Raw genomic sequence first — 15,286 nt, 5'->3', positions numbered from 1 at the left:
TTCTTAAAGTAATGAAACATTTTCCCTAGTCCCCCGACATGCTAGGTATTTTAAATCTACTTCTTTTAACCCTGTCTATGCTAGTTTCTCTACCTGAAATATCTTTTCTGTCAACCTGGAAAGCTACTACCTGTCCTTTGAAACCCATCTAAAATGACACTCCCTCTTTGAAATCTTCCTGGGCCACTACACACCCCAGGAATTGGTCCCTTCTGCCTCTCTGGATTTCTACAGTACTTCGGTTCTATTCCTTTTAACGCAGTCCTGATACAAGACCTTATCACATTGAAACACAGTTAGAACATATCATTTTTTGTTAATGTCTGTCTCCCCAAAGGTGACTCGTAAGAGCAGTATTTTCTTTTTTTTTTTTTTTTTTTTTGAGACGGAGTCTCGCTCTGTCACCCAGGCTGGAGTGCAGTGGCCGGATCTCAGCTCACTGCAAGCTCTGCCTCCCGGGTTCACGCCATTCTCCTGCCTCAGCCTCCCGAGCAGCTGGGACTACAGGCGCCCGCCACCTCGCCCAGCTAGTTTTTTGTATTTTTTAGTAGAGACGGGGTTTCACCATGTTAGCCAGGATGGTCTCGATCTCCTGACCTCGTGATCCGCCCGTCTCGGCCTCCCAAAGTGCTGGGATTACAGGCTTGAGCCACCGCGCCCGGCCTAAGAGCAGTATTTTCTTATCCCTAAAGCACAGTGCACACACATACACAAACACACACATACTCCAAATGTGCTCATTAATAACTATATGTTAGGTACTTTTTTAGAGGCCTTAGAGACATTGACTCACTTAATCCATATAACCTTATATACATTTTATTGATGATTCAACTGAGGAAACAAAAACTTTCAGGTTGTAAAGTGATGCTAAAACAGCAAATCCATGTGATAGCAAAACCAAACTTGGCCCTTGGTTGCTGCACATGGTTGCTGCCTGTTTTCTCTAACAAAAGAAAAAAATAGCTAATAATATTCAGTAAATGAAAGAGACTTTATGACTTAAATGACATTTAGGAAGATGTTTCCATACTTTTCAGACTTCATAGTGTTAGAGTTGAAAGGGACCTTGGGGATCTCCTGGTGCAAGTTAAAGGTAAGGCAGGGAAAATAGGGCTTGCCTGTACCAGAATAATCCTGTAGAAGAAATCCTGTTGAAGAAACAGGAACCTAAAGCTTAAGGGGAGAGATCAGGAAGAGGAAAAGAAGCCAGGAGAGTGAAGGGGTTCATCAAGGAGAGAAAGGGTAATTAAGACAATTATTCAGCTAGCACCTTAGAAACCCTGCACAGAAGAGGGCCGGGTGCGGTAGCTCACACCTGTAATCCGAGCACTTTGGGAGGCAGAGGCAGGCAGATCACAAGGTCAGGAGATCGAGACCATCCTGGCTAACATGGTGAAACCCCGTCTCTACTAAAAATACAAAAAATTAGGCGGAGCTTGCAGTGAGCCGAGATCACGCCACCGCACTCCAGCCTGGGTGACAGAGCAAGATTCCGTCTCAAAAAAAAAAAAAAAAAATTCGTTTGTTGATTTTGTTTTTGTTTTTCTTAACCCATCCTTGCTCAAAGAAATAAAATACATTCATTTGTAAGTAACTAAAACACAACCAACAGACTGACCTAACAATGAAAATTCACACTAAAAGTCCAGGGTAATTCAGGCTCCAGGCTTGGTTTGATTTAGCAGATGACCAATGTCATTAAAGCTGACTTTGATGTGAGATGGCTGCCAACAATTCCCAGAGCTACATAAGTCCTTGTGCATATCCAGATGGACAAAGGTCATTTCTACAAGCCTCTCTCTCAGGAGCCCCCAGAGAACCTCTGTTAATCTAAACTGAGTCATATGCCTACAGTGGCTATGTGGGGCCTTGCCCGGTGCCCCTCTTCCCTGCAGATACACCCATCCTTCAGCTGCAGGGGATATTCCTGCTCTCAGCCTCAGGAAATCATTTCATGTTCTCCTAGGGTACAGCCTAAGGCCAGTGACAGGCTGATGTGGGAATACACTTCGACTTCGGACAACTCTGAAGGGCTAGCTCAGCCCCCGAGCTCCTAGTGGGACCAGAGAAAGCCTTCATTGTAACTACCCAGCAACTATTTTGCTGGTCAGCTTCTCTCTACACCCAATCCTATCTTCTCCACTTCCCCACAGTTGTATGTCCTGAGAACACTTTTCAGTAAACCATCTGCATGCCATGCACAGTAGTGCATGCCTATACTAGGTACAGATGCAATCCTATACCAGCTACTCAGGAGGCTGAGGCAGAAGGATTGCTTGAGCCCAGGCATTCAGGTCCAGCCTGGGCAACACAGCAATTCCCTGTCTCAATACTAAAAAAATGAAATAAGAAAAAATAACCCTGTCTCAATATTTTAAAAATGAAATAAGAAAAAATAAAAATGAAGAAAAAAAGCCCTTCTGCATGCAACTTTCCATCTTAAATTCTGTTTCCGGGGAATTCAGTCTAAGACAGTGCTCATTTCTGAATCAATAAGTGTGACAAGATGTGGGACTATGCTGATAAATTAGGATTAATTGCATGCCCTATCCTAGAGTTGGAATCAACCTCTGTTGCTTAGAAATTAGCATTATAGTCTAGCATGTCAGAGCTGCAAGAGTTTCAAAGATCATGCAGTCCTTCTCCTTTAGCTAATAGAAGACACAGAGAGGGGATGGAACCCACCTAAGTTACACAGTTAAACCAGGACCTGGACCCAGATGCCTTTATTCCAGAACAGAGTTCTTTCCACTGTAACCCATTTCCCATTTTTGGTCATTAAGCAGAAATGGCAATTGATCTATCTCAAAGTGACAGGACTGCCTGTCTAATGGACCTCAACATTCTCACAAATAGGTGGCAGACAATCTCTGCACCCCATTCCTTTTTAGCAGCCTAGAATGCCTAATTTATAGACATATTTTTATTTTATTCCATTCAAGATTTTAAAATATTTTTGAAATAGTAATGTGTGCATATGATTCAAAAAATATTTTTAAGTATAAAAAGGTATGCACTAAAAAGTTTCACTCTTAGTTCTTCCCCATCCCGCCTACTCCCCTCCCACAGGTAATTTCTCTTATTCAGTTTCTTATGAACCATAACAAGAACTTTGAAGTCAATTGTTCTGATTACCAAAACAGTCTGGAGGAGTGGCAACACTGCGATGTAGACAGCCTCAGTGAATGAAAGAACGAAATATTGACCAAGTCCAAATTCAGTGTTCTTTCCATAATATCACCATGCTTTTAAAAAGACCTCAGTTGTGTGGTGAGAGCTTAGATACCAGAAGTAGGATAAAAGATATGTTAGCCTGGAAGACAGGCTGAGCTATTGAACCAGGGCCCTTTAAATTCCCTGACTGGACAGAGCCTGCAGAGGGGTTGATTGGCCCAAGCTGTGAAGAGAAGAGGAACTCAATAGGCGGGTGTCTGCATTGACATAGGACTTGATTCATCCCGCATCTTCATGTAATTCACCTAGTCTGTCACAAAGTCTTGTCAAGTCTTCTTGTGAAATATTTACCCTATCTGTTCCTCACTTTCTCTTCTCACAACAAAAAACATACTCCAGACTTCAGTCAACTCACACATGGGTTATTGCCACAGGCTTTAAAAAATTTATTATTTATTTATTTACTTATTTATTTGAGAGCGAATCCCACTCTGTCACCCAGGCTGGAGTGAAGTGGCGCGATCTTGGCTCACTGCAACATCCACCTCCGAGGTTAGAGCAACTCTTCTGCCTCAGCCTCCTGAGTAGCTGGGATTACAGGTGTGTGCCACTATGGCCAGCTAATTTTTATACTTTTGGTAGAGATGACAGGGTTTCACCATGTTGGCCAGACTGGTCTCAAACTGCTGACATCAAGTGATCTGCCTGCCTCAGCCTCCCAAAATGCTGGGATTATAGGCGTGAGCCACTGCGCCCGGCTGCCACAGGCTTTTAATTGATCTCCTGGTAGGACTAGCTAATTTTTGTATTTTTAATAGAGACGACAGGGTTTCACCATGTTAGCCAGACTGGTCTCAAACTGCTGACATCAAGTGATCTGCCCGCCTCAGCCTCCCAAAATGCTGGGATTATAGGTGTGAGCCACTGCGCCCCGCTGCCACAGGCTTTTAATTGGTCTCCTGGTATACAAATAGCTTTAACCTAAATGAGCATGTATTGCATCCAGTTTCCATTTATAGCTTATGTGTAAATTTTGCTGGTCCTTTAAAAAGCCCACTTCTTTCAACTTCCAACTCCATGTAGTGGCAACAACTCCATTAGCGTGTTAGTTAAAAGGCTCAAAGAAGACTTGCTCCAGCTCAGAAACAAGGCTGATCACCAGAAAAATGAGACTTGCCCAGCAAAAGGATAAATTGTTTATCCATTGTTTATCAATTGTTTATCCATTGTTTATCCACTGTTGCTGGGTGCAATGGCTCAAGCCTGTAATCCTAGCACTTTTGGAGGCTGAGGTGGGCAGATGACCTGAGGTGAGGAGTTCGAGACCAGCCTGGCCAACATGGCGAAACCCTGTCTCTACTAAAAATACAAAAAAAATTAGCCGGGTATGGTGGCACATGCCTCTAATCCCAGCTACTCAGTAGGCTGAGGCAGGAGAATTACTTGAACCCGGGAGACGGAGGTTGCAGTGAGCAGAGATCGCACCCTCTGTACTCCAGCCTGGGTGACAAGAGCAAAACTCAGTGTCAAAAAAAAAATTGTGATATATTCATACACTGGAATACTAATCAGTAAAAAGAACGCCAGGCACAGTGGCTCACACCTGTAATCCTAGTGCTTTGGGACTGAGGTGGAAGGATCTCTTGAGGCTAGTAGTTTGAGACCAACCTGGACAACATGGTGGGACTCTGTCATTACAAAAAATAAAAGAGAGAACGAAAGAAAGAAGAAATGAGCTACTGATGCACCCAACAACCCAGATAAATCTCAAAACATCATGTTGAGTAAAAGAAGTCAGATATAAGAGAATACATGCAGTATGATTCCATTCAAATGAAGTTTAAGAACAGGTAAAATAATCTATGGGGGCCAGATGCAGTGGCTCATGCCTGTAATCCCAGCACTTTGGAAGGCTGAGACGGGAGGATCACCTGAGGTTAGGAGTTAGAGACCAGCCTGGCCAACATGGTGAAACCCTGTTTCTACTAAAAATACAAAAAAGCCAGGCATGGCAGCAGGCACCTGTAATCCCAGCTACTTGGGAGGCAGAGGCAGAATTGCCTGAACCCAGGAGGCGGAGGCTGCAGTGAGCCGAGACCACGCTGCTGCACTCCAGCCTGGTGACAGAGTGAGACTCTGTCTCAAAATAAATAAATAAATAAATAAATAAATAAAAATAATCTGTGGGGATATAATTTAGAATAAGGGTTGTCTCTGATACGCATTGGAAGGAACACAGGGGCATGCGATAGCAGTAAATTCTATCTTGACTGAGGGACTGGTTATACAGGTGTATATTTTTGTTAAAATTCATCAACTGCATGCTTGAGATCTGTGTATTTCACTGTAACTATTCCCCAATGAGGGGGAGAGAGAAAGACAGAGTCCAGGCACGATAGCTCACACCTCTAATCCCAACACTTTTGGTGGTCGAGCCAGGAGGGTTGCTTGAGCCCAGAAGTTCAAGACCAGCCTGGGTAACATAGGGAGACCCCCATCTCTACAAAATAATAATAATAATAATAATATTGGCCAGGCGTGGTGGCATGCACCTGTAGTCCCAGCTACTTGGGAGGCTGAGGTGGGAGGATTGCTTGAGTCCAGGAGTTCGAGGTTGCAGTGATCATGCCACTTTATTACAGGCTGGGCAACAGAGCGAGACCCAGTCTCAAAAAAAATAATTTAAAAAGCCCAGATGTTGGTAAAAAAACAGAGGCTTCCTAGTAGACTCCTACTCTTTCTCAGTTCCTTACTAAAAAAAATCTGAAGAAAATGGAAAATTAGGAATCCCCAACACCATAAAAAGTCTGAAAGAAATCTGATGCCAGAGTCTTGGCAGCATTTCTGTTCTCTGTTTTTCTAATGTGCATGCTGCAGCTGCATTAAGAAAAACTGACCCAATTTAGAGCACACATTACACTCACCTGAATTTTATGAGTGGATGCCTGTGAAAAGGAAAGAATGCCCTTGGCTGCTCCCACACCATCTGTCCTCTGCCCCTCTGGGACATTAGCCTGATGGGAACAGATCGCTGAGGAGGCAGAGCACCTTTTCCCAGCACCTACACCCAAGGTCAGGATGCTCCTCTGCCAGCTTGCTTGCTTTTTCAACATAAATCTCATTTGTTTCAGAGTAATTCATGGGCAGAGTTTTAAACATCAAATAGAACTACTCCAAAGTCTGGAGGCGCAGTGGCTCACACTTGTAACTCACTCCTAGCACTTTGGGAGGCCGAGGCGGGTGGATCACTTGAGGTCAGGAGTTCAAGACCAGCCTCACCAACACGGTGAAACCCAGCCTCTACTAAAAATATAAAACTCAGGCCGGGCACAGTGGCTCAAGCCTGTAATCCCAGCACTTTGGGAGGCAGAGACGGTCGGATCACAAGGTCAGGAGATCGAGACCTGACCTCTAACTAACGCGGTGAAACCCCGTGTCTACTAAAAAATACAAAAAAACTAACTGGGCGAGGTGGCAGGCGCCTGTAGTCCCAGCTACTCAGGAGGCTGAGGCAGGAGAATGGCGTAAACCCGGGAGGCGGAGCTTGCAGTGAGCTGGGATCCGGCCACTACACTCCAGCCTGGGCGACAGAGCTAGACTCTGTCTCAAAAAAAAAAAAAAAAAAAAAAAAAAACTCAGCCAGGCATGGTGGCGCATGCCTGTAATCCCAGCTACCGGGGAGGCTGAGGTGGGAGGATTGCTTGAGCCCAGGAGGCAGAGGTTGCAGTGAGCTGAGATTGTGCCACTGCACTCCAGCCTGGGTGACAGAGTGAGACTCCATCTCAAAACAAACAAACAACAACAACAACAAAAACAAAGTCTGTTACCAAAAACGGCAGGCCTCTGCCTTATCCCTTCCCACCTCACTTGTCATTCTCCACAGACAGTGCTCCAGAGACTGTTCTTTTAGCGGTTGCTTCTGCTGTTTACCTCCTTTTATATAAATACTATGACTATATTATTATTTTTAAAAATTTTTGCCATTAACTATTGACTTCCTACTATGAAAAATAAGACTCCCTCTCTTCATCCTTACTCTCACACACTTCTGACTCCCCCTCCTTTCAGTAGTGGTTACTTATGTGAATGTGACTCTGTGGTGTTTACAGGTGATTTTAAGACCTACATATAACATACTATAATTACATATTTTTATACAACTTTTAAATTTTCCTGGCATTAAGAATAACCTCCTTTTGTCTTCCTTTGGCTTAATTTGCTACATCCGTCAGAACTGTAAAACTCCTTTCTCTTCTCAGTATGGTTACGCAGGTGGTACCCTTGATTGTTATTTCCTGACATCCCCACACCACCCCACCTCCGGCCACCCCAAGAACCTTCTGTCCTCTGGTTCCCGCCTGCACGGAATTGCTTTCCGGGCCAGCTGTACAGCTAACATTATTGGAGTGTATTCTCCAGGAGCAGGGAAAAGGGATGCATGGAGGGTCAATAGTCTTACACCCTGAATGTATGAAAATGTCTTTATTCTATGCTTACTCTTGAATGATAATTTGGCTGCAGAAGTTCTAAGATGATAACTTTCTTCACAATTTTGAAGACGATGTCAGTTGCTCCACTGTCTTCTAGTTTCCGGTGTTCTATTGAGAAGGCTCATGCCATTTTGAATTCTAGTCCTTGGATTATGAATTTTTTTTCCCCTCTTAGGACACTTTTAGGATTTCTAGTTTTCTGCAACTTCATTATGATATGTCTTGGTGGGCTATTTCGATCTGGAATCCCAAAGGAATTGCGTTGTATTATTGTTTGATAATTTCATTATTTACAGCTATCGGTACTAAAAATACTGACATTTGGGGGTTCCTCAAGGAACCTGCTTCCTGATCACCCTGGGGGAATGTCCACTAGTCTTTAAGACCAACCAGTGGACACAGAGTTCCCACAGAAGCACTTTTTAGTGCCTCTCTCATAAATATAAATGATATTTAAGGATGATCATATACTCAGGAAAGACTCTACAATGAAAGCCAGAACTCTGTGTTACAAAAAGAAACCTGGAGGCTGAGCGCAGTGGCTCATGCTTATAATCCCAGCACTTTGGGAGGCCAAGGCAGGTAGATCGTCTGAGGTCGATTTCGAGTTCAAGACCAGCCCGGCCAAAATGGTGAAACCCCGTCTCTACCAAAAATACAAAAAAATTAGCCGGGCGTGGTGGCGGGCACCTATAATCCCAGCTACTTGGGGGGCTGAGGCAGGAGAATTGCTTGAACCTGGGAGGCAGAGGTTGCAGTGAACCGAGATGGTATCACTGCATTCCAGCGTGGGTGACAAGAGCAAAAACTCTGTCTCAAAAATAAACAAATAAATAGAAACCTGAAAATGGAGACAATTCAGAGATTAGAATAAAACTTAAGGGGCCAGGCATGGTAGCTCCTGCCTCTAAATCCAGAGCTTTGGGAGGCTGAGGTGTGAAGATCACCTGAGGCCAGGATTTAAGAGACCAGCCTGGGAAAAACCAGCCTGGGCAACATAGTGAGACTTTGTCTCTACAAAAAAGTTAAAAATAAAAAAAATTAGCCAGGCGTGGTGGCTACTTGGAAGGCTGAAGCACGAGGATTGCTTGAGCCTAAGAGTTTGAGGCTGCAGTTAGCTATGATCCTGCCACTGCACTATAGCCTGGGTCAAAGCAAGACCGTGTCCCTCAAAAAATGAAAACTTAAATATATATATTTAATGTACATATGTTAGATATAAATATATGTTCATAAATATATTTATGTATACATATATTTATGTATATATGTTTACATACATAAATACATATGTGTATGTATTTAAAGATGTTAAAATATTTTCACCTGAGCTCCATATGCTTGAAAGAAAAAAAAGATGCTAAAATATGTTACATTAATGGAATAAAAACAGCATGTTATGAAAATGAACATTAAAATAAGACAGAGCCCTTGGAAATTAAAAATATGATAGCCAAAAAAAAAAAAAAACCAAACGTGTTTATCTTATTTTTTCTTAAACCAGTCACTTTCCCCCAGAAAAGACTCTTCCAGTCTCCTGCCTCTGGAGATTAGCCATTAGCATTCTGGAGTCAGCTGGGAAAAGGGGAGTTGGAGGAGTAGCTCGCCATTTAGGATGTAGACTTCCAGTTCATCCCCTCCATTCTGTCTTTTCCATCTTTCTTGAACTCTGATTAGTCAGATGTTGGACCTCCTGGACCAAGTCTCTAGTTTTATACGTATTCTTCCTTTAGTATATTTCTTTATATTTTTATGCTACTTTCTGGGCAAATTTCCTCAATTCTATCTTTAAATCCTTTTAGTGATTTGGGAGGGTATGAAGATAAGCATATCAATTTACCATGACTAACTAGAAATCCTTCTGATACCTTTCTACATCTTGGCTGATAGTTTGTTCTTTTGCAGAAAGAGAGATAAGAAATGGGCCTGGGGAATCCACAGCCACCCTCATCTGTGCCTGGTGTCCCTGAGCCCAGCGCCTCTATGAGCCTGTTTCCCCAGAAAGTAAATTTCTGCTCTTCTGCCATTTGTCCACTGGCTTAGCATTTTCTAAACTCTCCCAGAGGTACTGGTAAGGCCACAGACAGAAAAATTAACGAACAGAGAAGGAGGTTCAGAAATAGACTTAGAGCTGGGCGTCATGGCTCACACCTGTAATCTCAGCACTTTGGGAGGCTGAGGTGGGTGGATCACTTCAGGTCAGGAGTTAGGGACCAGCCTGGCCAATATGGTGAAACCTCATCTCTACTAAAAATACAAAAATTAGCTGGGCATGGTGGCATGTACCTATAATCCCAGCTACTCGGGAGGCTGAGGCAGGAGAATCGCTTGAACCAGGGAGGCATAGGTTGCAATGAGCCAAGACTGCAGCACTACACTCCAGCCTGGGTAACAGAGTGAGACTAGTCTCAAGAGAGAAAGAGAAAGAGAGAGGGAGAGAGAGAGAGAGAGAGAGACTCACGAATATGTAAGGATTTAGTATGTTATAAAGATCACATTTCATGTTCATTGGGGGAAAGATGGTTATTTAAGAAATGGTATTGGAATAACAGCTAGCCATTAAAATAAAGAAAATTAGATCTTGGCCGGGCGCGGTGGCTCAAGCCTGTAATCCCAGCACTTTGGGAGGCCGAGACGGGCGGATCACGAGGTCAGGAGATCGAGACCATCCTGGCTAACACGGTGAAACCCCGTCTCTACTAAAAAAAAAAAAAATACAAAAAATTAGCCGGGCGAGATGGCGGGCGCCTGTAGTCCCAGCTACTCGGGAGGCTGAGGCGAGAGAATGGCGTAAACCCGGGAGGCGGAGCTTGCAGTGAGCTGAGATCCGGCCACTGCACTCCAGCCTGGGCGACAGAGCGAGACTCCGTCTCAAAAAAAAAAAAAAAAAAAAAAAAAAAAAAAAAAGAAAATTAGATCTTTACTTCAAACCATACATTAAAAGTCCGAGACGGCTGGGTGCAGTAGCTCACGCCTGTAATCCCAACACTTTGGAGGCTGAGGTGGGTGGATCACTTCAGGTCAGGAGTTAGGGACCAGCCTGGCCAATATGGTGAAACCTCATCTCTACTAAAAATACAAAAATTAGCTGGGCATGGTGGCATGTACCTATAATCCCAGCTACTCGGGAGGCTGAGGCAGGAGAATCGCTTGAACCAGGGAGGCATAGGTTGCAATGAGCCAAGACTGCAGCACTACACTCCAGCCTGGGTAACAGAGTGAGACTAGTCTCAAGAGAGAAAGAGAAAGAGAGAGGGAGAGAGAGAGAGAGAGAGAGACTCACGAATATGTAAGGATTTAGTATGTTATAAAGATCACATTTCATGTTCATTGGGGGAAAGATGGTTATTTAAGAAATGGTATTGGAATAACAGCTAGCCATTAAAATAAAGAAAATTAGATCTTGGCCGGGCGCGGTGGCTCAAGCCTGTAATCCCAGCACTTTGGGAGGCCGAGACGGGCGGATCACGAGGTCAGGAGATCGAGACCATCCTGGCTAACACGGTGAAACCCCGTCTCTACTAAAAAAAAAAAAAAATACAAAAAATTAGCCGGGCGAGATGGCGGGCGCCTGTAGTCCCAGCTACTCGGGAGGCTGAGGCGAGAGAATGGCGTAAACCCGGGAGGCGGAGCTTGCAGTGAGCTGAGATCCGGCCACTGCACTCCAGCCTGGGCGACAGAGCGAGACTCCGTCTCAAAAAAAAAAAAAAAAAAAAAAAAAAAAAAAAAAAAAAGAAAATTAGATCTTTACTTCAAACCATACATTAAAAGTCCGAGACGGCTGGGTGCAGTAGCTCACGCCTGTAATCCCAACACTTTGGGAGGCTGAGGTGGGCGGATCACCTGAGGTCAGGAGTTCAAGACGAGCCTAGGCAACATGGTGAAACCCCATCTCTACAAAAATACAAAAAAATTAGCTGGGCATGATGATGGGTGCCTGTAATCCCAGCTACTCAGGAAGCTGAGGCCAGAGAATCACTTGAACCTCGGAGGCAGAGGTTGCAGTGAGCTGAGATCGCACCATTACTCTCCAGCCTGGACAACAGAGTGAGACTCCTGTCTCAAAAAAAAAAAAAAAAAAAAGTCCGAGTAGATGAAAGATTTCACATAAAAAATGAAACCAGAAGTACCAGAAGAAAATATAGGTGAATACTGATATAATCTTGGAGTGAGAAAGGTCTTTCTAATCATGACATAAAAGCATTAACCATAAAGATTGGTTTGATCCTAAATAAAAATTTAAAATTTTTCTTCATCTCCCCCGTATGTGTGTGGCATATGTATGTGTGTGTGTGTGTGTGTTTACACCTATACATGGAGATATATCTCTATCCTATAAACATTTAAAAAGCACACACAAAAAAACTGGGAAAAATAGTTTCGACATGTATATGTTAGACTATGGGTTAACATTCTTAATATATAAGAGCACTTGTTAAATAATTTTTTTTATTTTTATTATTTTTTATTTTTTTGAGACGGAGTCTCGCTCTGTGGCTCAGGCTGGAGAGCAGTGGCTGGATCTCAGCTCACTGCAAGCTCCGCCTCCCGAGTTTACGCCATTCTCCTGCCTCAGCCTCCCGAGTAGCTGGGATTACAGGCGCCCGCCACCTCGCCCGGCTAGTTTTTTGTATTTTTTTTTTAGTAGAGACCGGGTTTCACCGGGTTAGCCAGGATGGTCTCGATCTCCTGACCTCGTGATCCGCCCGTCTCGGCCACCCAAAGTGCTGGGATTACAGGCTTGAGCCACCGCGCCCGGCCGTTAAATAATTTTAAAACACCAATAAGACACAAACATGCAACTTATAAAGTACACATGGCTTAAAAATATCTGAAAAAGTATTTAGCTTTATTTGTTATATAAAGAAGTACAAATTCCAGAGCATTTCCCTTCCCCAAAAAAGAAGCCCCATACTCATTAGCAGTCACTCCCCATAACGCCCAGTCCTTGGCAACCACTAATCTGTCTCTATGGGTTTGCCTTTTTTTTTCTTTTTTCTTTTCTTTTCTTTTTTTTTTTTTTTTTTTTTTGAGGCAGAGTCTCACTTTGTCGCCCAGGCTGGAGTGCAGTGGCCAGATCTCGGCTCACTGCAAACTCCGCCTCCCGGGTTCATGCCATTCTCCTGCCTCAGCCTCCCGAGTAGCTGGGACTACAGGCGCCCGCCACCGCGCCCGGCTAATTTTTTGTATTTTTAGTAGAGACGGGGTTTCACCGTGTTAGCCAGGATGGTCTCCATCTCCTGACCTCGTGATCCGCCCGCCTTGGCCTCCCAAAGTGCAGGGATTACAGGCGTGAGCCACCGCGCCCGGCCTGCCTTTTTTTTTCTTGAGAGGGAGTCTCACTCTGTCGCCCAGGCTGGAGTGCAGTGGCGCGATATTAGCTCACTGCAACCTCCACCTCCATGGTACAACAATTCCCATGCTGCAGCCTCCCAAGTAGCTGGGATTACAGGTGCACACCACCACGTCCGGCTAGTTTTTTTTGAAAATATTTTTAGTAGAGACAGGGTTTCACCACATTAGCCAAACTGGTCTCGAACTCCTGACCTCAGGCAATCCGCCCGCCTCAGCCTCCGAAAGTGCTGGGATTACAGGCATGAGCCACTGTGCCCAGCCAAGTTTTGCCTATTTTAGACATTACATCTAGGTGGAATCACACACTATGTGGCCTTTTATGTCTGGTTCGTTTCAGTTAGCATATTTTCAAAGTTCATCAATGTTGTAGCATGTATCAGAATTTAATTCCTTTTTATGGCCAAATAGTATTCCATTATATGGATATATCTGTTTCCCATTTGCTGCTATAACAAATTACTACAAATTTTTATATTTATTTTTTATTTTTTTTGAGACAGAGTCTCGCTCTGTCGCCCAGGCTGGAGTGCAGTGACATGATCTCTGCTCACTGCAAGCTCCGCCTCTCAGGTTCACGCCATTCTCCTGCCTCAGCCTCTCTGAGTAGCTGGGACTACAGGCGCCCGCCACCACGCCTGGCTAATTTTTTGTATTTTTAGTAGAGACAGTGTTTCACCGTGGTCTCGATCTCCTGACCTCGTGATCTGATTGCCTCGGCCTCCCAAAGTGCTGGGATTACAAGCATGAGCCACCGCACCCGGCCACAAATTACCACAAATTTAGTAGCTTAAAACACAAATTTATTACCTTACAGTTCTGTAGGTTAGGAACCTGAAGTAGGTATTATTGGGCTAAAACCAAGGTGTTGTCAGAGCTGTGTTCCTTTTTGGAGGCTCCAAGGGAGATTCTTTTTCCTTCCCTTTTCCACTTTGTAGATGCCATCCACATTCCTGGGTTTATGGCTCCCTTCCTCCACCTTAAAGGCCAGCATTCAAGTCCTTCTCACACCACATCGCTGTGGCCTCCTTTTTCGTAGTCAGAATTTCCTTTTTTCTTCTTTCATCTTCCTCTTCAACTTTTAGGCACCTTGTGATCACACTGGCCTATGCAAATAATCCAGGATAATCTCCCCATCTCAAGGTCCTTAATCACATCTGCAAAGTCCCTTGGGGGCCATGATTTTGCCTACCACACAGATACACCATATTTTGTTTATGCATTTACTAGTTGATGGATTTGGGTTATTTCTACTTTGGAGGTATTATAAATCATGCTGCTATGAACATTCCTTTACAAGTTTTTGTGTAGATTTATGTTTTCAATTCTTTTGGATATTTGCCTAGGAGTAGAATTGCTGGGTCATATGGTAGCAATATGTTTAATTTTTTTTAAGTGTACAATTCAGTGGTACTTACAAAGTTGTACAACCAAACCATCACCACAATCTAATTCTGGAATGTTTTCATCACTCCAGAAAGAAACCCCAGACCTGTTAGCAGTCACTCTGCATCCTCTCTCCCCCAAACCTCTGGTAACCACAAATCTGCTTTGTCTCTCTCTACCTATTCTGGACATTTTACATAAACGGAACCACACAGTACGTGGCCTTCATGTCTGTGCATTAGCATAATGCACTTAGCATAAAGTTATTAAGGTTTACCTATGTTCATTCCTTTTCATGGCCAAATAATATTCTATTGTATGGATAACCATATTTTGTTTATTCATTCATTGCTAATGGATATTTGGGTCGTTTCCATTGTATGCCTATTAAGACTAATGCTGCAATAAACATTCACGTGCAAATTTTGTGTGGACATACATTTTTATTTTCTTGGGTATATACCTAGGAGTGAAATTGCTGGCTCATATGTAATTCCATGTCTAACTTTTTCTTTTTCTATGAACCTGACATTGTAAACAAAACAACTTCAAAATTGTTTTCCAAAGAGGTTGTTGGCCAGGCGCGGTGGCTCATGCCTGTAATCCCAGCACTTTGGGAGGCTGAGGCAGGTGGATCATGAGGTCAGTTCAAGACCAGCCTGGCCAACAGGGTGAAACTCCCTCTCTACAAAAACACACACACAAAAAAATAGCCACGCATGATGGCGGGCGCCTATAATCCCAGCTACTCGGGAGGGTGAGGCAGGAGAATCACTTGAACCCGGGAGCTGGCAGTTACAGTGAGCCAAGATCTAAAGAGGTTGCACCATTTTACATTCTCACCAGCAATGCTCAAGGGTGTGAGATTGTATGTCATTGTG

Source organism: Trachypithecus francoisi, unplaced genomic scaffold, assembly GCF_009764315.1.
Source record: "Trachypithecus francoisi isolate TF-2019V2 unplaced genomic scaffold, Tfra_2.0 Lachesis_group16, whole genome shotgun sequence".
Classification (NCBI taxonomy): domain Eukaryota; kingdom Metazoa; phylum Chordata; class Mammalia; order Primates; family Cercopithecidae; genus Trachypithecus; species Trachypithecus francoisi.
Note: the sequence above shows the minus strand (reverse complement) of the source record.